Source organism: Caretta caretta, chromosome 4, assembly GCF_965140235.1.
Source record: "Caretta caretta isolate rCarCar2 chromosome 4, rCarCar1.hap1, whole genome shotgun sequence".
NCBI lineage: Eukaryota > Metazoa > Chordata > Testudines > Cheloniidae > Caretta > Caretta caretta.
The window spans coordinates 151,158,658-151,179,815 of NC_134209.1; the positions used below are offsets into that span (position 1 = coordinate 151,158,658).

General features: G+C 48.3%; 1 protein-coding gene across 5 annotated transcripts in view; it reads right to left on the reverse strand.

Annotated features, from left to right (window-relative positions):
• ZNF638 (zinc finger protein 638) overlaps positions 1 to 4,167 on the reverse strand; it is a 72,228-nt gene extending 68,061 nt beyond the window's left edge. For 2 of the 5 annotated variants that reach the window (XM_075128168.1, XM_048846438.2), the window contains exon 1: positions 3,927 to 4,165. The gene's annotated coding sequence lies outside the window, so the exon portion shown is untranslated. Of the gene's footprint in view, positions 1 to 3,926 lie in introns of all 5 variants that reach the window. The other 3 variants (XM_075128169.1, XM_075128167.1, XM_075128170.1) reach the window with 3 other exon arrangements.
• Positions 4,168 to 21,158: the final 16,991 nt, after the last annotated feature.

Below are 21,158 nucleotides of genomic sequence, written 5' to 3' on the forward strand. Positions count from 1 at the left end.
AGAGTCCCAAGCTAACAACTTATGGGTACAGTGCTCATTTGCTGCACCTCCTAGCCAAAGACTTTAGTGTTCCAGAAATAAAAGCCAATGTTGAAATTGCAAAATACTTCCGTAACAGGTGAAGTGTGTACCTTTGACTAGTGATTTAAATCAATCTGATTTCAATCAAATCCACCCTGCTAATTATTAGTGATTACATCACAGGAGGCCCCCATTTTCCTGTATTCCAGGGAAGGAATTAAGTGACAAAATTAACCTAATTAATTCCCAGTTTGAAAGGAAACAAAACACAATGACAAGACATGTATTTCAGAAAGCTTGAATTCAGTGATTGCACCTAAGTAGCATATACATTGCTCAAAGTTAAATCTAGTCAAATATTGACAAACAATATATCTGATTATTGAACTGAATATATAAACTTAGCACTCCAAACTATCAACTGCCAGCAGATAATGTGAAGTTAACATTAGATACTTATGGGACATGAGATTGCTGAAAGTAACATTTAACAAAAAGTATCCATCCCCAGATGAGAAAGCATTTTAAGAAAGCACAGTAAACTAAAATTTCTGAAATATGACTAGAACTTGGTATGTAATTAGTAACATGCTACTAATTTGAAACCTTTTGAAAAAGTTGTCCCCCAACTGCTATTTGAGTTCAACATAGCAGGTTGTTACAGAACTGTACATTAGCACAAATCAATTAGCAAGTAGCACTGAAAATGGGAAAAAAGCTTTACAGTATCCTTAAAACAATTTTTACTACTAGTATACAGACCTATTCCCTTTTTAAAGCCGTTGTTTCCCCTCTGTCAATGTTAAGAAAGGCCCGACTCCACTAACTGTTCCATGTGGGCAGACTTCTGTACCACTGAAGTCCATGGGTCACCGCATACACGCAAAGGTCTGCCCACATGGAACAACATGCAGGATCAGGGCCTAAATGAGCTGGAGAAAAAGCAATGGCAACACTAATGCTTCCCATCTTAAATCTCATGCTTTTAATTATTTTAAAAAACAAGACACCACCATTTCACAGAGGAAGGTTTTAATTTGCTGGCACAGAGTGATAAAGATTTAGTATTAATCAAACTTCAATTCCCCTTAAACTTGAGATGGCCACAAAAACCTCAGAGATCTTGACCTTTTCACTTGCAGAAGAGCTCTGAACTTGACCAAATCTTTCAAGAGAGGACAGTTCTTTGAAAAAAGACACTGAACATAACCTTAAGTCAAGCAGACTGTAGGCCCCCATCAAGATACTCTGGAAATGAAGAACAGGGGAAGAGGAAGCCAGTAGTGTTGTATCCATCCACTAACCCCCTAATGCAGTAGTCCCCAAACTTTTTCTGACACCCGCTCCCACCAGTAATGGAATCTGTCCACGCTCCCTCAGAGGCCGGGTCCAGGAGCCGAGGCTTGGGCGGGTGGTGCTCCCTCCCTGGGCCCTGCCTTGCCCCTCCCTCGAACGTTCCTCCACACCCCCTACCGTTTGAGGACCAATGCTAATTAAGACCAAGTCTGCCTCTTCCCCCCCTCCCCAACCAATGCAGGACTGTTCCCAGTTGGCTCTCGCAGACACATTTTTTTAAAATACAAACAAACAGATTGGGAGTTTTGGGGAATGGTTTCTTCAAGAGGAAAAAATAATCTAACCCCTATAAATATGTCCCTTTAAGGCCCCACAGCAGGGGTGGGCAAATTTTTTGGCAGGAGGGCCACATCCGGGTATGGAAATTGTATGGCAGGCCATGAATGCACACGAAATTGGGGGTTGGGGGTGTGGGCGAGGGGGTGGGGTCTGGAGTGGGGACAAAAAATGATAAGTTCAGGGTACGGTAGGGGATTCCAGGTTGAGGCAGGAGATTGGGGTGCAGAGGTGGGGGGTGAGGGCTCCAGCTGCGGGTGCGGGCTCTGGGATTGGGCTGAGGGGTTGGGGGTGCAGGAGGGTGCTCCAGGCTGGGAGTGAGGGGTTTGGAGGGCAGGAGGGGGATCGGGGTGGGGCAGGGGGTCAGGGGGTCAGAGGTGCAGGCTCCGGGGGACGCTTATCTCAAGCAGCTCCTAGAAGCAGTGGCATGTCTGTCCGTCCGTCCGTCCCCCGGCTCCTAAATGGAGGCGTAGCCACCTGTCTGTCCACAGGTGCCATCTCTGCAGCTCCCACTAGCCGTGGTTCCCAGTTGCATGCGGAGCCCCCTTGGTTCCCCTATGCGTAGGAGGGGGATGGGGGCTATGCCGCTGCTTCCAGAAGCCACACGGAGCAGGGCAAACCCCAAACCCTGCTCCCTGGTGGGAGCTTGAGAGCTAGATTAAAATGTCTGGAGGGCCAGGTTCGGCCCCTGGGCCTTAGTTTGCCCACTCCTGCCCCTCAGCCAGGGTAGGTTGATTTGCATCAGCAATTTTAATCATGTTTTGCATTTGTACATTTTAGTTATTTTCCTAAAGGAAGGTTGATTCTCATTAGGTAGTAACCTTTATAATATGTTGATTGACAACTAAAAGAGTCTTTACACTAAACTTGGTGCTTCCTTTTGCTATCCAGGATACACTGTACCCATACATATTTATTTAGCTATTATATTCATTAACTTTACGAGATGAATTTTTTACTCGCAAATTGTATCAAGCTATATTTAGATAAAAATTCAAATTAAATTAAAATGCATAAAACCAGCATTTTTCTTTTATTCAATAAAATTACTTTAAATGTGCTGGATACATTAAAAAGTTGACCAAAACATTTTTTGCATTTAAAACGGATTATACAAACTAAGTATTATCTGTAGTTAGTGCACTGAACTGATTGCTTATGGTCACCACGTCCTTCAAGATTTTTAGAAAGAGTGCTTCTCCCAATGTTTGTTCTTAGCTTGGAAGAGGAAAAGAAGCTTCTCACCTTTTTGAACTCCCAGCTGGCTTCTTAATTTTGACTGACCTAGTCACTGAACTGAGGGAATTAACTGGAAGAAAATGTTCTCTCTGCATCTACAGAAGAGGCTAGTGCTGCTAAAAGTGATTTAGATCTTCAACACACCGCACATACTACTTCATGTTATTTTCTTGTATTTACATTTTCTGAATAAGTTTGACTACATTTAAGACTTAACATAGCTTATCTATTTCAAGTTAGTTTTAAATGTTTATTTTTTTAAAAAAATCTATATTTAACTTAAATTTAAAAAAAAAATCCGTTTTTAAATCACTGATTTTCCCCCCACTCTGCCCACAGTAGATCTATGACCCAAGATTTTGAACCTCTAATCAAACAGAACATAAGTGCCCCCCCTAAAAAAAAATAAAATAATTAAAAAAAAAAAGCAAACGCCCAACTGCAAGCACACCTGGAAGGAAACCTGAGTCTGTTAACCGCACAGCTGCCTCCTTGCAGCTACAAACGCCTTTGGACCAGGAAGGCGCCTTCCGTCCCGCACTGGGTGCGCTGCCCAACAAGCGACTATTTACCGGTGCGCTCGGCGCTGTACCATACCCAGCCTGCTCGCCCCCGAAATCTGCACGGCGGGGGGCGGGCGTTCAAGGCATTTCAGTCCCCGGCACCAAGCCCGACTCGCCCCTTAACCCTTTCCCAGGGCCGGCGGCGCCCCCCGCCCCCGCCAGCCGCGATCTCCTGGCCCAGCGCGGGGGGAGGGGTGGGATAGGGGCCTCCCGAGCCCCCTCGGCTCGCACGCCTGCCCCCGCCCGCCCAGCACTGCGGGCGCGTGACCCTCCCCAGCAGCAGCGCCCCTAAAGCCGCCCCTCCCCCCAGCTCCTGGGCTCCTCGCCCCGCCCCTTCCCCGTCGCCCCGCGCCGCCATTTTGAGCCGCCGCGGCCCCTTCTGCGTCACACAGGAGCTCGGTGGAAACCGCCTCCCCCCCCCCCCGCCGCCGGACTCCCCCCGCCCCCGGCCGCATCGTGCGGGCCCCATACCTCTCAGGGGGAACGGCGGAGCCGGGTGGCTCCCTGCTCCGCAGCGGCCTCTCGCTCGGGCGCTTTGGCCGATCAGCGCCGCCCAGCTCGGGCGCCCCTCCGTCAGGCAATGGCTGGCGTCACACCGCTGCGCACGCGCACAACTCAACGACCGGAGGGACGCGCGCGTGCCTCCAGGAGTAACTCCCCGGCGGCCCGCGAGGGGGGTGATCGCGACGCAGCCGCAGAACACACCCCGCCGGGCGGCTGCGCCATGGGCTGCCCAATGCGCTTGCGTCAAGTGGAACGGGCAGGTGCGCACCCACGGGGGCTGACCTCGCGCTCGGGAGAGGCGGCTGCCGGCGCAGGCGCCCTAGCTTCCTAAGAGCTCCCCCCCCCCCCCATTACACAACCGTCCCTCGCGCCCGCTGGACCCTCCCCGCCTCCCTCTTCCCGCGCGTGCGCGCTCAGAGCCTGAGTGAGCGCAACCGTGGAGCTAACTGCGCAGGCGTGCCCCATCTCGCCGCAGGGCATGATGGAGCGCTGGCGACCACTATATAAGGGGACGGCAGGCGGCGCCGCCGGTGGCAGAGGGTTTTGTGGTGTCTGTTGGGGCTGGGTGGCTCTCTCCGATCGCTCCAGCCCCACCCAGGGGCTCCCTTGTAGGGGTGCCTTTGCTGCGGACCATCTATCTCCCTTCGGCCCAGAATAGGTCTCTTGCTGCCTGCTCCTTGCCCTCTGCTTACAAACCCACCTCTGTCACCCCTGCCCCCGTGTCGAGCTGGAGCCTAGAAACCCTCCCGGCCTGGAATTCAGGAGCTGCCGCCTTGTGCCGAGCTAGCTGCCGGAGATGGTTTCTAGAGGCCCCTTGCCGGCACGCACAGGGGTGAGGTGGTGTTCTCTTTTCTCCACCCCGGCATGGGTTGCCGCGCTGGGGCGGAGAAAGAGTCTGTAGCGGTGCATGGAATTCTTCCATCCTAAGTGCAGGACTCTGCACTTGTCTTTGTTGAACCTCATCAGATTTCTTTTGGCCCAATCCTCTAATTTGTCTAGGTCCCTCTGTATCCTATCCCTGCCCTCCAGCGTATCTACCTCTCCTCCCAGTTTAGTGTCATCTGCTCGGGGTGCAGTCCATGCCACCCTGCAGATCATTAATGAAAATATTGAACAAAACCGGCCCCAGGGCCGACCCTTGGGGCACTCCGCTTGATACTGGCTGCAAACACGGAGCTGTATCTCTCAAATCCTGGATTGAATTACCCCAAATCTGCACCACAAACTAGCCATGGGCCTCCTTCTAGGCCAGTCTGACATTGCTTGTTGATTTAGAGCACTTTTAAAAAAAAATTGGCTCTAAGTTGAAAGCCTTTATTGAGAGTGCATCTAGGGTGCCATCTCATAATGAGCCACAAGGAGAGATGGTACCAGCGCATCTCACAAGCAACCTCTGCCAGACACTCTTACAGAGTTTCAACCATAGGTGAAAGCTGTCCTCCTCCTTGCATCCGATGGAGCAAGCTATAGCTCACGAAAACTTATGCTCAAATAAATTGGTTAGTCTCTAAGGTGCCACAAGTCCTCCTTTTCTTTTTGCGAACACAGACTAACACGGCTACTACTCTGAAACCTCCTCCCTGTGTAACTGTTCCCAGGGCCAGGGGTCTGTGGTACCAGGCATGGCCTGCCTTCCCACTGGTGAATCCCACCATCAACCCAGAGAGCAGCTGGCATGATTGGCAAAGGGAAACAATATTCCCTGTGGCCACCACAGTGAATCCAACCCCATATCCTAATCTATATACCCAAAGAGGCTGAGCTAATTTAACCTTAACTCTGGACTATCCTGGTTTTGAGTGCTTAAATTTAACACCTCTTGGGAGAGAGTTATGGTATGTAGTGTAGTTTGGACTCAATGCTTTCGAGAAGGAAGAGGAGACAAGGGCCCTGCCGGCATGGGGTTTGCACTTGGGGTTTCCAGCTCCCCTTGACAATGCTCTGATATTCTAATGATAGCTGCTATAAAAACACCTTAGTGAGAAGGAGAGGTGGACAGAGTTCAAAAGAGAGCAGGGTTAGGTCAAAAAAATTACAATCTAAAGGCCAAATCCCGCTTCATTTATTAATGTGAATACTTCCACTGAAGTCAGTGGAAATAGTCACAGACACAAGGAGGATTGCGCCCCATTTGTACTAGGATATAGGGTAAGAAGACATTCTGATTAGGCTGTGTCTATATTCCCAGCATAGTGATACACGCCTAAGAAATAGCACTGATAAAGGAAAATATCTGGGCATAGGGAGTGTGTGTTGGAAGAGCCAGGAGGCACAGACAGAGGGTTTCAACATCATAGTTTAAAACCACAAAGGGATGTGGCCTTTAAATAGCTTTTTATATTGTACGTTTGCAAGTGGTGACTAACCTACACATTTTCCACTCCGTGCATCTGATGAAGTGGGTTCTAGCCCATGAAAGCTTATGCCGAAATAAATGTGTTAGTTTCTAAGGTGCCACAAGGACTCCTCAGTATATGTTTAGATAGTAAATGACTATCACTGACACTGAATCCCAGCCCCGTATGATTGCTTCGAATGGCGTGTCTTAATCCTTTTTTAATGCAATACTTTTTTTAGGGGTTTCCAAACTGTTCCTATCACCTCAGCGCCTGGACATGCTACAGTGTTTCAAAACAAATACAAAATTGGGTCTTAAAATAAAATGCTATATACAGAGCTTGCTACAAAAATAGCTCAGAGGGTTAATAAAAGGGTAACCAGACAGGTAAATCCTATACTGCTCTCTCTCGGGCTCAAACTCAGGCCTTGGTAGAAAGGAGCTGATTTCCAAGGGCAGGGGATTTCAGCTGAAGATGTCCTACCACTGATCCTAGAGCAGTTGGCCTCTGGAATTAATACAACAAATCAAATTGGACATCAGGATATTGTTGGAGCTTAACAAATAATGCAAAGGAGTCAATTGTTAGATCACCCAGTCTTAGACCATTTAAGGCTTTATGGATTGTCACCAACACCTGAGCCATACCCAAAAGCTAACATGCAACCAGTGCACTACAGAGGGCCCTTGCGATGCAGAACTTTCTGTATGTTTCATATAACCAGACTAAGAAATATAGTCTGGGAGCGGCTGAGTGTATGTTTCCTTATGCCAGGGAATGTTTCTCCACTAACTACCCTTTCATTTCTGGCTAGTTTACACTACACAGACTTTGCTGCTACTGTGGTATAGTGTAGCAGCTGAGGCCCCTCGTGTAGACACAGTGTACGCCAACAGGAGGAGGGTTTCTGCTAGCAGAGTGACACCACCTGCCCAAATGATCTTAGCTAAGCTGTACGCAATGCTGCAGTCATGTTGGTCCCAGCATGTTAGAGAGACAAGGTGGGTGAGGTAATAACTTTTATTAGACCAACTTCAGTTTGTGAGAGAGACGAGCTTTCAAGCTTATGAAAAGACATTACCTCACCCAGCTTCTCCCTCTAATTAGCTAAGCTGACAGAAGCGCTCTTCTGGCCGCACACCTGCAACTGCACTGGGGTTTTGCTGCAGAGCTGTGTGGGTTTTTTCACCTTGAATACTGCGTGCAGTTCTGGTCACCCCATCTCAAAAAGCTATATTAGAACTGGAAAAAGTGCTGAGAAAGGCAACAAAGGTGATTAGGAATATGGACCAGAATAAGGAGATTAAAAAGAAGCGATGACTGGGGTATGGGGGGAGGTGGGAAATATGACAGAGGGTTATAAAATTATGACTGGTGTGGAGAAACTGAATAGGGAAGTGTTATTTACCCCTTCACATAACACATGAACTAGGGGTGACCTGACGAAATTAATTGGCAGCCAGTTTAAAACAAACATAAGGAAGTACTTCACACAAAGCACAGTCAACCTGTGGAATTCGTTGCCAGGGGATGGTGTGAAGGCCAAAAGTATAATTGGATTCTAAAAAAGAATTAGATAAGTTCCTGGAGGATAGGTCCATCTATGGCTGGTAGCCAGGATGATAAGGGATGCAAACCCATGCACTGGATGTCCCTAAGCCTCTGAGTGCCAAAAGCTGAGCAGGATAACGGGATGGATCAATTGATAGTTATCCTGCTCTGTTCATTCCCTCAGGGGCACCTGGCTACTGTCAGAAGCTACTGTCAGAAGTCAGAATACTGAACTAGATGGACCATTGGTCTGACCCAGTCTGGCCGTTCTTATGGTCTTACCTTTTAAAAAAAAATTAAGGGTAGAAGGTTAAAAATGTGAGACAAAATGGGGGGAAAAGCTCTCTAATTTTCCCATCCCCAGGGAAAACAGTGTTGAAGTGGGTTACTGTCACACACTTAAACTGCAAAAAGAACAGGAGGACTTGTGGCCCTTAGAGACTAACAAATTTATTTGAGCATAAGCTTTCGTGAGCTACAGCAAAGCTTATGCTCAAAGAAATTTGTTAGTCTCTAAGGTGCCAGAAGTCCTCCTGTTCTTTTTACGGATACAGACTAACACGGCTGCTACTCTGACACCTGCACTTAAACTGTAAAAGTTTAAGTGAAAGTTTACTTTCTAAAAAGTGAGTTATTTTCTTTCACTTTTAAAAGTCTTTTTCTCTCCACTCCCCCTCCCACCCCGCACAAAAGTTTTCTAGAGGAAAAAGGGATCGAATCCGAGAGAAGGCAGGCATTTCCCCACAGTTTTGAAACAAATATTCATAAACCCAAAATTTCAAATACTGAAAAATGTCATTTTTTCTGCTGTTTTTGATTGAAATTTTAAAAACTGCATCAAAACCAATATACGGGAAAATAATTAGTTTACCACTAAACTCCATTTTTTTATGGAAAAATTTTAGTTTTAAAAAACATTAAGTAAGCTCTAGGTTCCTGGATCCCAGGTCTTATGGCATCCCAGCTCCACTGGAAGACAGAGGCAGATGCACCAGGGCTGTTCGTTCCAGATCAACCCTTCCCCATGCCTTGTTGCCTGGTGGCATGTACGGGGGCCTCTGCAGAACTGATTTGCACAGTGTGCAGAACACCCTGTGCAAGTTCCTCGTGTCCCCAGGCCACCAGCATAATCAAACTGGGCTCCTGAAGCTACAGAACAGAGCAAGATTTAGCACCCAGAAAAATCCCCCATCCCCCCATTTTGAGCATTTTCCCTTTGGCTGTGAAAACATGGCCCATTTCAGCTTATTGCCAGATATTTCAGGAACAACAGCAGGACCCGAGTGGCCGAGTCACCTTAATAATAGGGTTGCCAACAGTCCTTTATTACAAGGGACGTCCCTTATTTCTTCATCTCTGTACAACAAGGTTGGGAGTTGCTGAGTACTGCAAAAAGCAGCAAGAAATACCCCTGGCCAGTGTAGGTAAGTCCTGCTTAGTGTTATTAGTATTTATAATGATGATGATGAGAAGAATATCAGGAGGAGGGGTGAGGCGGGGATGCTAAGAAAACAGTCCCTTATTTTTTAAATATAATGTTGGCAGCCCTACTTAATAATGACAGGTTTCAGAGGAACAGCCGTGTTAGTCTGTATTCGCAAAAAGAAAAGGAGTACTTGTGGCACCTTAGAGACTAACCAATTTATTTGAGCATGAGCTTTCGTGAGCTACAGCTCACTTCATCAGATGCATACCGTGGAAACTGCAGCAGACTTTATATACACACAGAGAATATGAAACAATACCTCCTCCCACCCCACTGTCCTGCTGGTAATAGCTTATCTAAAGTGATCAACAGGTGGGCCATTTCCAGCACAAATCCAGGTTTTCTCACCCTCCACCCCCCCACACAAATTCACTCTCCTGCTGGTGCTAGCCCATCCAAAGTGACAACTCTTTACATAATCAAGTCGGGCTATTTCCTGCATAGATCCAGGTTTTCTCACATCCCCCCCATACACACACAAACTCACTCTCCTGCTGGTAATAGCTCATCTAAACTGACCACTCTTCAAGTTTAAATCCAAGTTAAACCAGAACATCTGGGGGGGGGGGTAGGAAAAAACAAGAGGAAACAGGCTACCTTGCATAATGACTTAGCCACTCCCAGTCTCTATTTAAGCCTAAATTAATAGTATCCAATTTGCAAATGAATTCCAATTCAGCAGTTTCTCGCTGGAGTCTGGATTTGAAGTTTTTTTGTTTTAAGATAGCGACCTTCATGTCTGTGATTGTGTGACCAGAGAGATTGAAGTGTTCTCCGACTGGTTTATGAATGTTATAATTCTTGACATCTGATTTGTGTCCATTTATTCTTTTACGTAGAGACTGTCCAGTTTGACCAATGTACATGGCAGAGGGGCATTGCTGGCACATGATGGCATATATCACATTGGTGGATGTGCAGGTGAACGAGCCTCTGATAGTGTGGCTGATGTTATTAGGCCCTGTGATGGTGTCCCCTGAATAGATATGTGGGCACAATTGGCAACGGGCTTTGTTGCAAGGATAAGTTCCTGGGTTAGTGGTTCTATTGTGTGGTATGTGGTTGTTGGTGAGTATTTGCTTCAGGCTCGTTCACCTGCACATCCACCAATGTGATATATGCCATCATGTGCCAGCAATGCCCCTCTGCCATGTACATTGGTCAAACTGGACAGTCTCTACGTAAAAGTAGAGTAAAAAGTAAAAAGTAGTAAAAAGTGAGCTGTAGCTCACGAAAGCTCATGCTCAAATAAATTGGTTAGTCTCTAAGGTGCCACAAGTACTCCTTTTCTTTCTACTTAATAATGAGGGGGAAAGACTCCTGCGAATGCAGCAATCATAGGGTACAGCTACTTCAGTGCCACGGACCCGCCGCCGAAGTGCCGCCGAAGACCCGGAGCGAGTGAAGGACCCGCCGCCAAAGTGCCGCCGAAGACCCGGAGCGCCGCCGGGTGGGTACAAGTGGCTGGCACTTTTTTTATGTCCACTCTCCCCCTGTTCGCTCCACCTGGCTACACCACTGGGAGGGGCCCCCGAAATTGCTTTGCCCCAGGCCCCCTGAATCCTCTGGGCGGCCCTGGTCCCAGAGCTCAGGCTCCAGCCCCAGCCCGTATGTCTACACAGCAATTTTACAGGCCAGCAGCCCCAGGCTCCCCTCCCCCGTGAGTTGAAGTCAGCTGTTTAATTGCTGTGTAGAAGTATCCGTAGGGGCTTGTACAGAAGGCCTCTGTGCCAAAGGAACCCTCTTCTCTAAGCAGGACCTGAGAGTTTTCTCCCAGCAGATGGTGCCTATGAGCTTGGAGAAGCTCAGCAGAGACAAACACGAGGCATATTTAACCCTACACCAGGATTGTGTGGTAACCACCGTAGTCTTTGCATCTCTAAGCAACGACTAAATGAGGAGCAATCCCAGACAATTTCTTTCTCCTGATTTCTGTCCCTGAGTGTGATGCTTTGTGGGACGAGGACTGTACACATTCCCAGATCATCCCTCCCTGTCATTGCCACTTGTGCTGGCTGTGGTGTTGCACTACTGTTAAGTACCTGTTGCCCAAGGGCCTTACGTACACTTTTATCATATTAAGTTTCAAAACCACCCATGTGGCAAGTGTAGTTTAATAGCCATTTTAGATGGGGTAAACTGAGGCACAGGCTGGTTAAAGTGACTTGAACTCCAGGTGGCAGAGTTGGAACTAGAACCCAGAAATCCCTTGCTCGAAGGCTCCCTCTATGGAGCATGGGCAGCATCTGCCAGTGTGGGATCTATATGCATGGAGACAATACTGAGATTTCTCCCCCTTCTCTTCTAAAGGGCCACAAACAACATGAACTGAAACTCGAGGGAATGTTCGTGTCCGGCGCCGCAAAGCCTTTCTGACACGGTTATTGTGACGTAAGAGCAGGGCAGATATACCATGCCCTCTGACAGGGTAGGTAGGCCCCTCTTGACTCCTTTCTGTCCCTCAGAGGGAATCCAAATAGCCCTATGCAGCTCCTCCTCTTGCCTTCCCCACACTCACTGCAGCCATAGGGGCATGCTAGACCCAACGGCAGGAGGATATGTGGCCAGAGCTCTCTGCTCTTCTGGGCTGGCAGACAGCTCCATAGGGAGCCATTGTTGGCAGCATATATTAGAGTACCCCTTGGATTGCTCTAATTTACACCCCCAAGCAGCCCATTAGTTGGCAGCTACAAAGGTAATGGTAAAGCATTGCTCCCCTGAGCCCGCCTGGACTGCACTTCCTGCAAGGCTGTAATGCCCAGGAGTCAGGTAGGTCAAGAGCAGTACAGATCAGTGGTCAGAGTTCACACAAGAGGTCCAATAGCCAGGAGGATCCAATCCCAAGGAAACATGCAGCAACATAGCTAGTGGGGCCAGGTCCAAGTAGTAATTAGCAGGCAATGGTTTGTTGATCAGACAACACCCTAACAGAAGCAGAATGTTTATATGTGGTCGCCAGCCAGTCAAGGTCAAAGTTATGTGGTCATCTGGGCTACAAGTGCAGAACCCTGGAAGCTGGCTTGCCCCAGTCTGTGAATTCCCTGGTAACTGGGCGGGTTGGTGAGGTGCAATGACCCAAGCTGCTTCCTAAGAACGCATAGGGCATGTGTTCAAGAATGGAATTTGAGAGTCCTGCCAAAGGCTCAGCAAAGAACTGCTCTAGAAATATTGAGCTTTGCAGATCACACTGCCCACCGCCATGCTTTAGATTTTTACTCTCCAAACACAAACCTGCCCAAAGTCCAGCTAAGGACTGTGGATACTGTAGTCCAGCAGGCATTTCTTGTGCAAAGTACAGTATTATCTGAAAGAGCTTCCACTAGAGGCCATTGTGACCAGCATGTGCACAAATTGCTACATTACAGGAGGACTTGATATTAGTTCCCTAGATTAGCGGTGTTGCATCTCCACCCGTGTTCTCTCTACTTGAACAAATAGCTGCCCAAGCTCAAGCCTAAAATCTTCTTCCTCGCTGCCTGACTGGTGAGGTTTGCTCTCATATTCAGGGTCTGACTGATGGCCAGATTTGGGGACACAAAGGAATTTTCTCCCAGGTCAGATTGGCAGAGACCTTTGGGGAGTGGTGGACGATGCCTTCCTCTGCAGCATGGGGTATAGTTCGCCTGCTGGGCATGTCTCACTTAGCCAATTCCTGCTTCTGCAGGAACTTCAGGTGTTGGTGGCACCTCAGTCTCTCCTGTTCACTCCCTGTGGCTCACAGGGTTTCCTCCTGAGGAACGAAACGCTTTAGTCTAACAAAAGTTGATGGGATTAATATAGTGTATCTGGGTGAAATTTAGCAGCCTGTGCTATAGAGGAGGTCAAGCTAGATGATCTAATGCAGGGTTTCTCAACCCATGGGTCAGGACCCAGAATTGGGTCCCCAGAATGTTTCAAAGGGTCACATGGCAGCTCCTGTCCCACGGGGCTGGCTGGGCTCGCCTCCCTCTCCAGGCACTGCAGCCTCTAGGATCCCTCCCAGCACCACTCAGGTTTGGCCCAGCTGCCAAGACGACGGAAGCCCGGGTAGGCCAAAAGTGAGTGAGTGGCACTGCAACCCTGTGAGCCAGGGCACAACTCCCCTCGCCCAAATTTGGTCCAGTCAGAGGGGTGGGGCCAAACCTGAGCAGCGCTGCAGCCCCGGAGGTTGCAAGACCCAGAGGTTGCAAGACCCAGAGCCAAGTGCCAAGCCCAACCAGTGCTGGAGAGGCTCCATGTTAGGGCTGGCGGGGGGAGGCTCCTCCCCCCACCGCGGCAGGTCTGTGCTGGTGGAGAGGCATTTCTCCCCACCGCAGCCCTGAGCCCCTGCGTGGGGCTTAACAGGCAGCTGCACGACCACGCAGCTTAGAGGGAACTTAGGTCCTGAGCCCATTTGGGAAGTCCTGATCGAATGGACTGTTCCGGTCTGGTCCGCACTCGAGAACCGAACACATCACACCGATGCAAGCGGCAGTGGTGCAGGGAGCCCGCACAAGCTGCACTGTTTCCGGTGTAGTTCTCTCCCACCTGCACACAAGCACGGCACTCCTCCACTGCAGAGCCAATGACCTTGGGGACCTATCCCTCAGTCCCCAGCACAGCTCCCCAAAGCACTGGTCTTTAGAGGGCTTTATCACCGCTTGGGCCCATCCACGCAGGCAACACCAAACTACGCTATCACCTGGCCAGGGCACTGTCGCATTAGAATCCGACCCCCGGCATAGTCTCCACGGGCTGTGCATGGGCCCTTCGAAAACCGGCAGTCCCCAAATGTAGCACAGGAGCAATGAAGCGCTGCTTACACCACAAGGGCAGCGTGATGGGGTGTCCACCCCACACAAGGCCAGAAGAGCTAAAGGGGGCCAGCTGGGACAATTAACCACCCAGGCTGCACATGGAGGAGGAGCCGGGGAGCAAGGACTAATTAGAGATGGCACAGCTGGACAGGAACAGGAGAGGCCTTGGTAAAGCCCAGTAGCTGGGGACTGAAGGGGGCTACAGAGAGAGAAGGTACAGGCACTCTCAGGGTGAAAGGGGGCAAGGTAAGCAGCAGCCCAGGGATACAGCAGTAAGGTTGAGGACTGTGCAGACCTCGACTGCATGCTGTGTGGTCCCTGGGCTGGCACCCAGTGTAGAGGGTGGGCCTGGGTTCCCCTGCCAACCACTGGGCAGTGGCACTGGTAAGGGACAGTGCATCCTGTGAGATTTCGATACCCTGGAAGAAGACTACAGTGACCTGGCCGGAGGGCCAAGCCACGAAGCAGGAGCAGCCAAGTCCCAAGCAAGCAAGACAGGGAGAGTGGATGGAGTGCAACTGCAGGAAGGGGTGCTAATCCCCAGATGTAGCCCGAAGGAGGCGCTCCAATGGTGAGTGACACCCCCCACTCCCCCTGTGACAGGTAGACAAGGTGGATTGAGGTTAAGTGGGGCCCAATCAGGCTGCCTCAAGGAAAGAGTTTTCCCCCAAGGCTATCCCATTTCCCCAGACAGATTCTTCAGCAGGGCTTCCCCTGACCACCAGGATGAGCATCTTCTTCTTCTTAATTATAATTTGTATTAGTCATCTACCAGGACTCCACGGTGCTAGGTGCTGTACAAATACATAAGAACATAAGAACGGCCAGACTGGGTCAGACCAATGGTCCATCTAGCCCAGTCTCCTGTCTTCCGACAGTGGCCAATGCCAGGTGCTCCAGAGGGAATGAACAGAACAAAAAGGTGGTCCCTGCCCCAAGTAGCTGCCCATCTAAGACAAGAGAGAACAGCTGGATCCAGACAGACATAAATTGTCTTCCCCCCTGGATCTTGTTGCTCCAGAGAGGCCCAGGCAACAACCTGCTGGCAACGATCAGCTGTGAGCGGTGCTTAATTTGTACCAGAGCTTGCCCGGGCAAAGCCCCGGCCTCTCTGGGCTTGGCCATTCATAGCCCCGGCCCCTCTGGGCTTGGCGATTCATAGTCCCGGCTCCTCTGGACTTGCTGCATCAGTTTATGAAAATAAAAAAATTGCTTGAGCCTCGGCACCTCTTTCATTACAAATTAAGCACTTGCTGCGAGCTGCCTTCTGCTCTGCCATCCTCAGTGTTATAGGGCCTCAAACCCAAACACCTGCCTTAATCCTTCTCCCATCCAGGGCCAAGTCACTTGTGTCTCTCTATACTCCTCTCCTGTGCAGCGGTAGCAGATTGTGTACGCGTAGGGGGAAAAAACCTGCCTTCCTAAGGTCATTGGGTCAATTGGCTTATTTATAAGACCAAGAGCATACAGTGGGATGAAATTTTAGCCTATCTAAATTTCTTGCTTTATTGATGGGAAGGGTAATGAAGTTAATTTCATTCCCTCTTCTGAAGCCTAGGCAGGCTGTTGTGCAGGTGTGTGGGGATATGGGCATGTGGATGCATTACTCAGCACCTCACAAGAGCCTCAGTCCCTTTGCAAAGTTGCCAGCAGACACAGAGAGGCTGGGAAAGGGCTGAAAGGCAGGAAGCCATGGGGAGGGCAGGAAGCCTGCAGGGCTGGAATTGCCCTTCCGAATGTACAGTCACAGCAGATGTAAAAGTCACTGCAACTATAATGCAGCTTGAAATGGCTAAACAGAGACAAGAACGGTATCGTTTAGACTCTGGAGGCCTGATTCTCCTCTTGCTTACACTGAAAAAACTCTTGTTCAATGGAGTTACTCGAGATTTACACCAGTGTAAGAAGAGAATCAGACCCCATTGTGATGCTACGCCCCATGTTCGTCATAGAGATATGGTTATGATACGATTATGGCATAACTAAGATGTATTTTGTGCAAATTAAGCCGTGTGAGATATCATTGGGAAGGTTATGATTTACTGAATATGATTATCCTACTTGTATTCATGTATCATTTTTGTATCTGAAGTTAGGAATATTGTCTATGCATCTATTACAAATGTGTTTACACCTGGGGAACGCCCACTAGACAGAAAGCAATCAGTCTAGGTGGCTAGCTAGGAGAAGCCATTAGAAAGAACCATAGGGCATATAAGATGTTTATCACCCACCGGGAAGTCTTCCTGAGAAGGCTTCCTAGGGACGCTGCAAACAGACTCTGAGTTATGGCTGCAGGGACATGTGACCATAGAATCATAGAAGATTAGGGTTGGAAGAGACCTCAGGAGGTCATCTAGTCCAACCCCCTCGTTAGGGGGCTTATTCCTTCACCCACTTACTTCCCTGGTCCTTCTCGCATGAACAGAGAGCAACAATACCCGAAGTCCAAAGGTGCAAACAATTCGATGTTTATTGGGGTGAACTTCCAGCAAGCATGATTCCAGTTTCCTTCCTTAGTATCTTCCTTCCCAGCTCTGACACCACAGAGCCTTACGCCTGTGTCCCTGTTCCCATTCCTGCCCTTAGCCAAACATGATTCCAACTTCCTTACTCCCATTCCCTGTTCCCATTTCCCCCTTTAGCAAAACATGATCTCAATTTCCCCACTCCCATTCCCTGTTCCCATTTCCCCCTTTAGCAAAACATGATTCCAATTTTCTTACCCCCAGTCCCTGTTTCCATCTCCCACCCGCACCCCCACTCCCCCTCCCCCTTCCCGATTGACTGCAGACTATATAGTAAAACTTGAGTTCTGCTTTGCTATACCTTAACCAATCATCTTCCTGAAATTTAACTAACCAATCCTAACATATTGTAACATGATTATTTAACCAATTATATCCCACCACCTTAATTAGTTTACACCCAGCAAAATTAATTATACAGCAGACAGGAACAATCACAGAACCAGACAGAGATTATACAGACAAACAATAGCAAAGTGGGAACTATAATGACAAAACAATACAGAAGTGAGGATTTCACATCCCAGCTATTGATAAGTGAGTTCTTGCCAGACAGGATGCTATCAAACTAAGTTTCCTTTTACATTTTCTAGGCACTTCCCTTTCTCTGGAGGTGATAGGCACTATCAGGACAGGATTGTATTCCTAACAGACCAATAGCACTTATTTCAATGTGACTAGTTTGGAATGTGAGGATGTGACCATTCACTTCCCAGTTTATGGCTGCCTCTGTTGCTTAGCCAAAGGTCTTAGCCTAAGAACAGGGCCTCAGACTGTCACAGTAAGAGAAGGCCCTTACACTGGCAGACAGTGGTTTTGATTCTTTCTTTTATACCTCTAACTAGCCAAGTGATAAGAATACACCTAAATTCTTAGAGTAGAGTATAGGCCTTTACAGACAGACCTGAATATCTATATCCTAACACCCCTGCTCAAAGCAGGACCAATCCCCAACTAAATCATCCCAGCCAGGGCTTTGTCAAGCCAGGCCTTAAAAACCTCTAAGGATGGAGATTCCACCACCTCCCTAGGTAACCCATTCCAGTGCTTCACCACCCTCCTAGTGAAATAGTGTTTCCTAATATCCAACCTAAACCTCCCCCACTGCAACTTGAGACTATTACTCCTTGTTCAGTCATCTGCCACCACTGAGAACAGCCGAGCTCCATCCTCTTTGGAACCCACCTTCAGGCAGTTGAAGGCTGTTATCAAATCCCCCCTCGCTTTTCTCTTCTGCAGACTAAACAAGCCCAGTTCCCTCAGCCTCTCCTGGTAAGTCACGTGGCCCAGCCCCTGATCATTTTCGTTGCCCTCCGCTGGACTCTTTCCAATTCGTCCACATCTTTCTGTAGTGGGGGGCCCAAAACTGGATGCAATCCTCCAGATGTGGTCTCACCAGTGCTGAACAGAGGGGAATAATCACTTCCCTCGGTCTGCTGGCAATGCTCCTACTAATGCAGCCCAATACGCCGTTAGCCTTCTTGGCAACGAGGGCACACTGCTGACTCATATCCAGCTTCTCATCCACTGTAATCCCCAGGTCCTTTTCTGCAGAACCGCTGCTTAGCCAGTCGGTCCCCAGCCTGTAGCAGTGCATGGGATTCTTCTGTTCTAAGTGCAGGACTCTGCACTTGTCCTTGTTGAACCTCATCCGATTTCTTTTGGCCCAATCCTCCAATTTGTCTAGGTCACTCTGGACCCTATCCCTACCCTCCAGTATATCTACCTCTTCCCCCAGCTTAGTGTCATCTGCAAACTTGCTGAGGGTGCAATCTACCCTATCATCCAGATCATTAATGAAGAAGTTGAACAAAATCAGCCCCAGAACTGACCTGTGGGGCACTCTGCTTGATGCGGGCTGCCAACCAGACACTGAGTCATCACCTGGTACTGGACACCATGTTAATACTAGTGTTTTTCCACTGACCAGGTGTGGGACTCAAACTGGGAGACAAAGGATTCCTGCCATATGCAAAAACTATTTAAGGCAGGTGAGCGACATCATCGTGGTTTGTTCTTCTCCACAGACTCTCCACCCAAGATGACTGCTTATAAATGCCTAAGAAATAAAGACTGAACTGTGGGGGAATGACTGAGCCCAGGCTAGAGGGTTGTCTGGCCTGTGAAAGAAATACCTGGATTTTTAAGCTTCAAGCAAGTGCAGCTTCCCTTCAAGAACCTCTGCAATCTGCCTAAAACAACACTTAGGGTGAGAATTTGCTACTTATAACCAGTTTCTTTAGTATATTAAGCTCACATTGCGTTTGTTTTATTTGTTCGGTAATCTACTTTGATCTGTTTTCCATCCCTTATAATCACTTAAAATCTATCTTTTGTAGCTAATAAACTTGCTTTTGATTTGTCTTAAACCAATGTGTATGGACATCATACTTGGGGCAGAAAGCTGTGTATATTCCTGTCCACATTGAGGGAGGGGGCAAATTTCATGAGCTTACGCTGTACAGTCCTCTGTGCAGCGCAAAACGGTATAATTTTGGGTTTACCCTCCAGAGGGGGGTGTGCACTTGAGTATCTGGGCAGTTCCTTAACTGAAGCCTTCCCATGCACGGGCTAGTCAGAAAGCCTGTTTGCATGTTACAACAGCTGGGTGTGTCCCTACCTGTACATGTGCTGGTGAAAGTGTGAGACAGGGAGCGTGTCTGCAGCTTGTCACAACTTTACAGTTAAAGTTAAAGGGAGCCCAGGTTGGTGGGTCAGGCAGGCTCAGTGGTACCCCCATTCCAAGTGGCACCTCGAGGAGAACCTGTCACACCCATACTGCAAACCTATATTTAATGGGGGCTTAAAGAGACCCTACCACTGCAGAGAATATTGAAATGTACGTAGCCAATCTCTTTTTCTTTCTTTTTTTTTTATACCCTTGCTTATCAACAAATGCTTCTGTACAATTTCTCCTCCTCCTCCTCCAGCAACCCTAGCACCTCATTACATCTTCGTTGTGCAGCTAAGATATAATGAGCCAGGTATTTCTGTGGCCGCTGACTGATGTCAAAGACAGAGTTAATAGTATGATTCTGCTCCAGCAGAAAGAGTAATTGGACTCTGTGTGTGTGTGTGTGTGTGTGATACCTGACAAAAATAAACTGAATAATACCCAAATGAGTGAGTCCTGCAGCCCAACCCAAATAAATGTAAATAAAATGTTTATGCAACTGGAAACTATCACAAAATCTGCCTGTCACTTAGAATTGTTTTAATGGGTTTAAAACAATAATGGGGATTTTTGACTGTATCTCTATACTCCTAAAGCTAGGGGTGTGAGTTACAATTAGTCTGACGGATCCAGCTTCAGAGTGAGCCATGTAGATCTCCTCAAATGATCTAAAATTCACATCAGTGTCAGGCTGAGTATCTCAGGCCCTCCCAGAGCTAGGAATGACCATTCAACCCATCAGGACACTGGCAATCCCCACTTCCTAATGGGATAACAGCCCCGTTCCTAGCCCTGAAGGGCCACACAAGAGATTGGGATATATTCCTGACATTGTACAGAGCAACAGTCACTCACTGGTGCAGGATGAGAAGGTGCTAATCCAGGTCCTTGGACAGGGCTGTTTGAGGGGGAAGGTGGAAATTCCATATTTAGGAGGAGAAGGAGGCAACGTGTCTGAGGCTGATTGATTTTTCTGTAGCTTGTGGGGTTGGGTTTTTTTTTTTTTTTTGAAAGCAGCTGTTTGAAGTTGCAAAAAGAAAAGGAGGACTTGTGGCACCTTAGAGACTAACCAATTTATTTGAGCATGAGCTTTCGTGAGCTACAGCTCACTTCATCGGATGCTGTAGCTCACGAAAGCTTATGCTCAAATAAATGTGTTAGTCTCTAAGGTGCCACAAGTCCTCCTTTTCTTTTTGTGAATACAGACTAACACGGCTGTTACTCTGAAACCTGTTTGAAGTTGCTGAGCTTTTGGAATGACCTGGGCTGATGGAAGAGCAGGCAGAGTGCAGGTGAGTGGAGACGGAAAACAAGAACAATAGCTTGTATGTTATATCCCATCCCCTACCCTTCACCTGATTTGTGACGGTTTCTTATCTCTGCTTGTACCCCTGAGAGGGGCCTTCAGGCGCCATCCTAATATAAATGCTTCTAGCATGGGAAAGCAAAACCAGAACCAATACACAAGACAAGAAGGGATGGGGGTGGGGGGAGGGAGAGAAAAGACAGGAGAAGGAGTGAGTGCACAGACAGAAAGAGGTGTAGGAACTATGGCCATGTCTACACTACAAACTTCTGTTGACTCAAGTTACATCGGCATCCAGCAGCCACAGTCAGCACATCACTTGAGTGTGTGCACACTATGCTCCTTGTACGCGCACCACCGACACTCACCAGGAGCGCGTGTACTGATGTGCAGCGCAGTGCACTATGGGTAGCTACTCAACTGTGCCACTTGCCACTGTCCAGCACAGGGTCTTTTGGGAAGTGTAGGCAATGCACGATGGGACTGAAACGAGTTGCACGGGGTGACTGGGAGCATGGGGTCAACTTCCCAGTTTGAAAC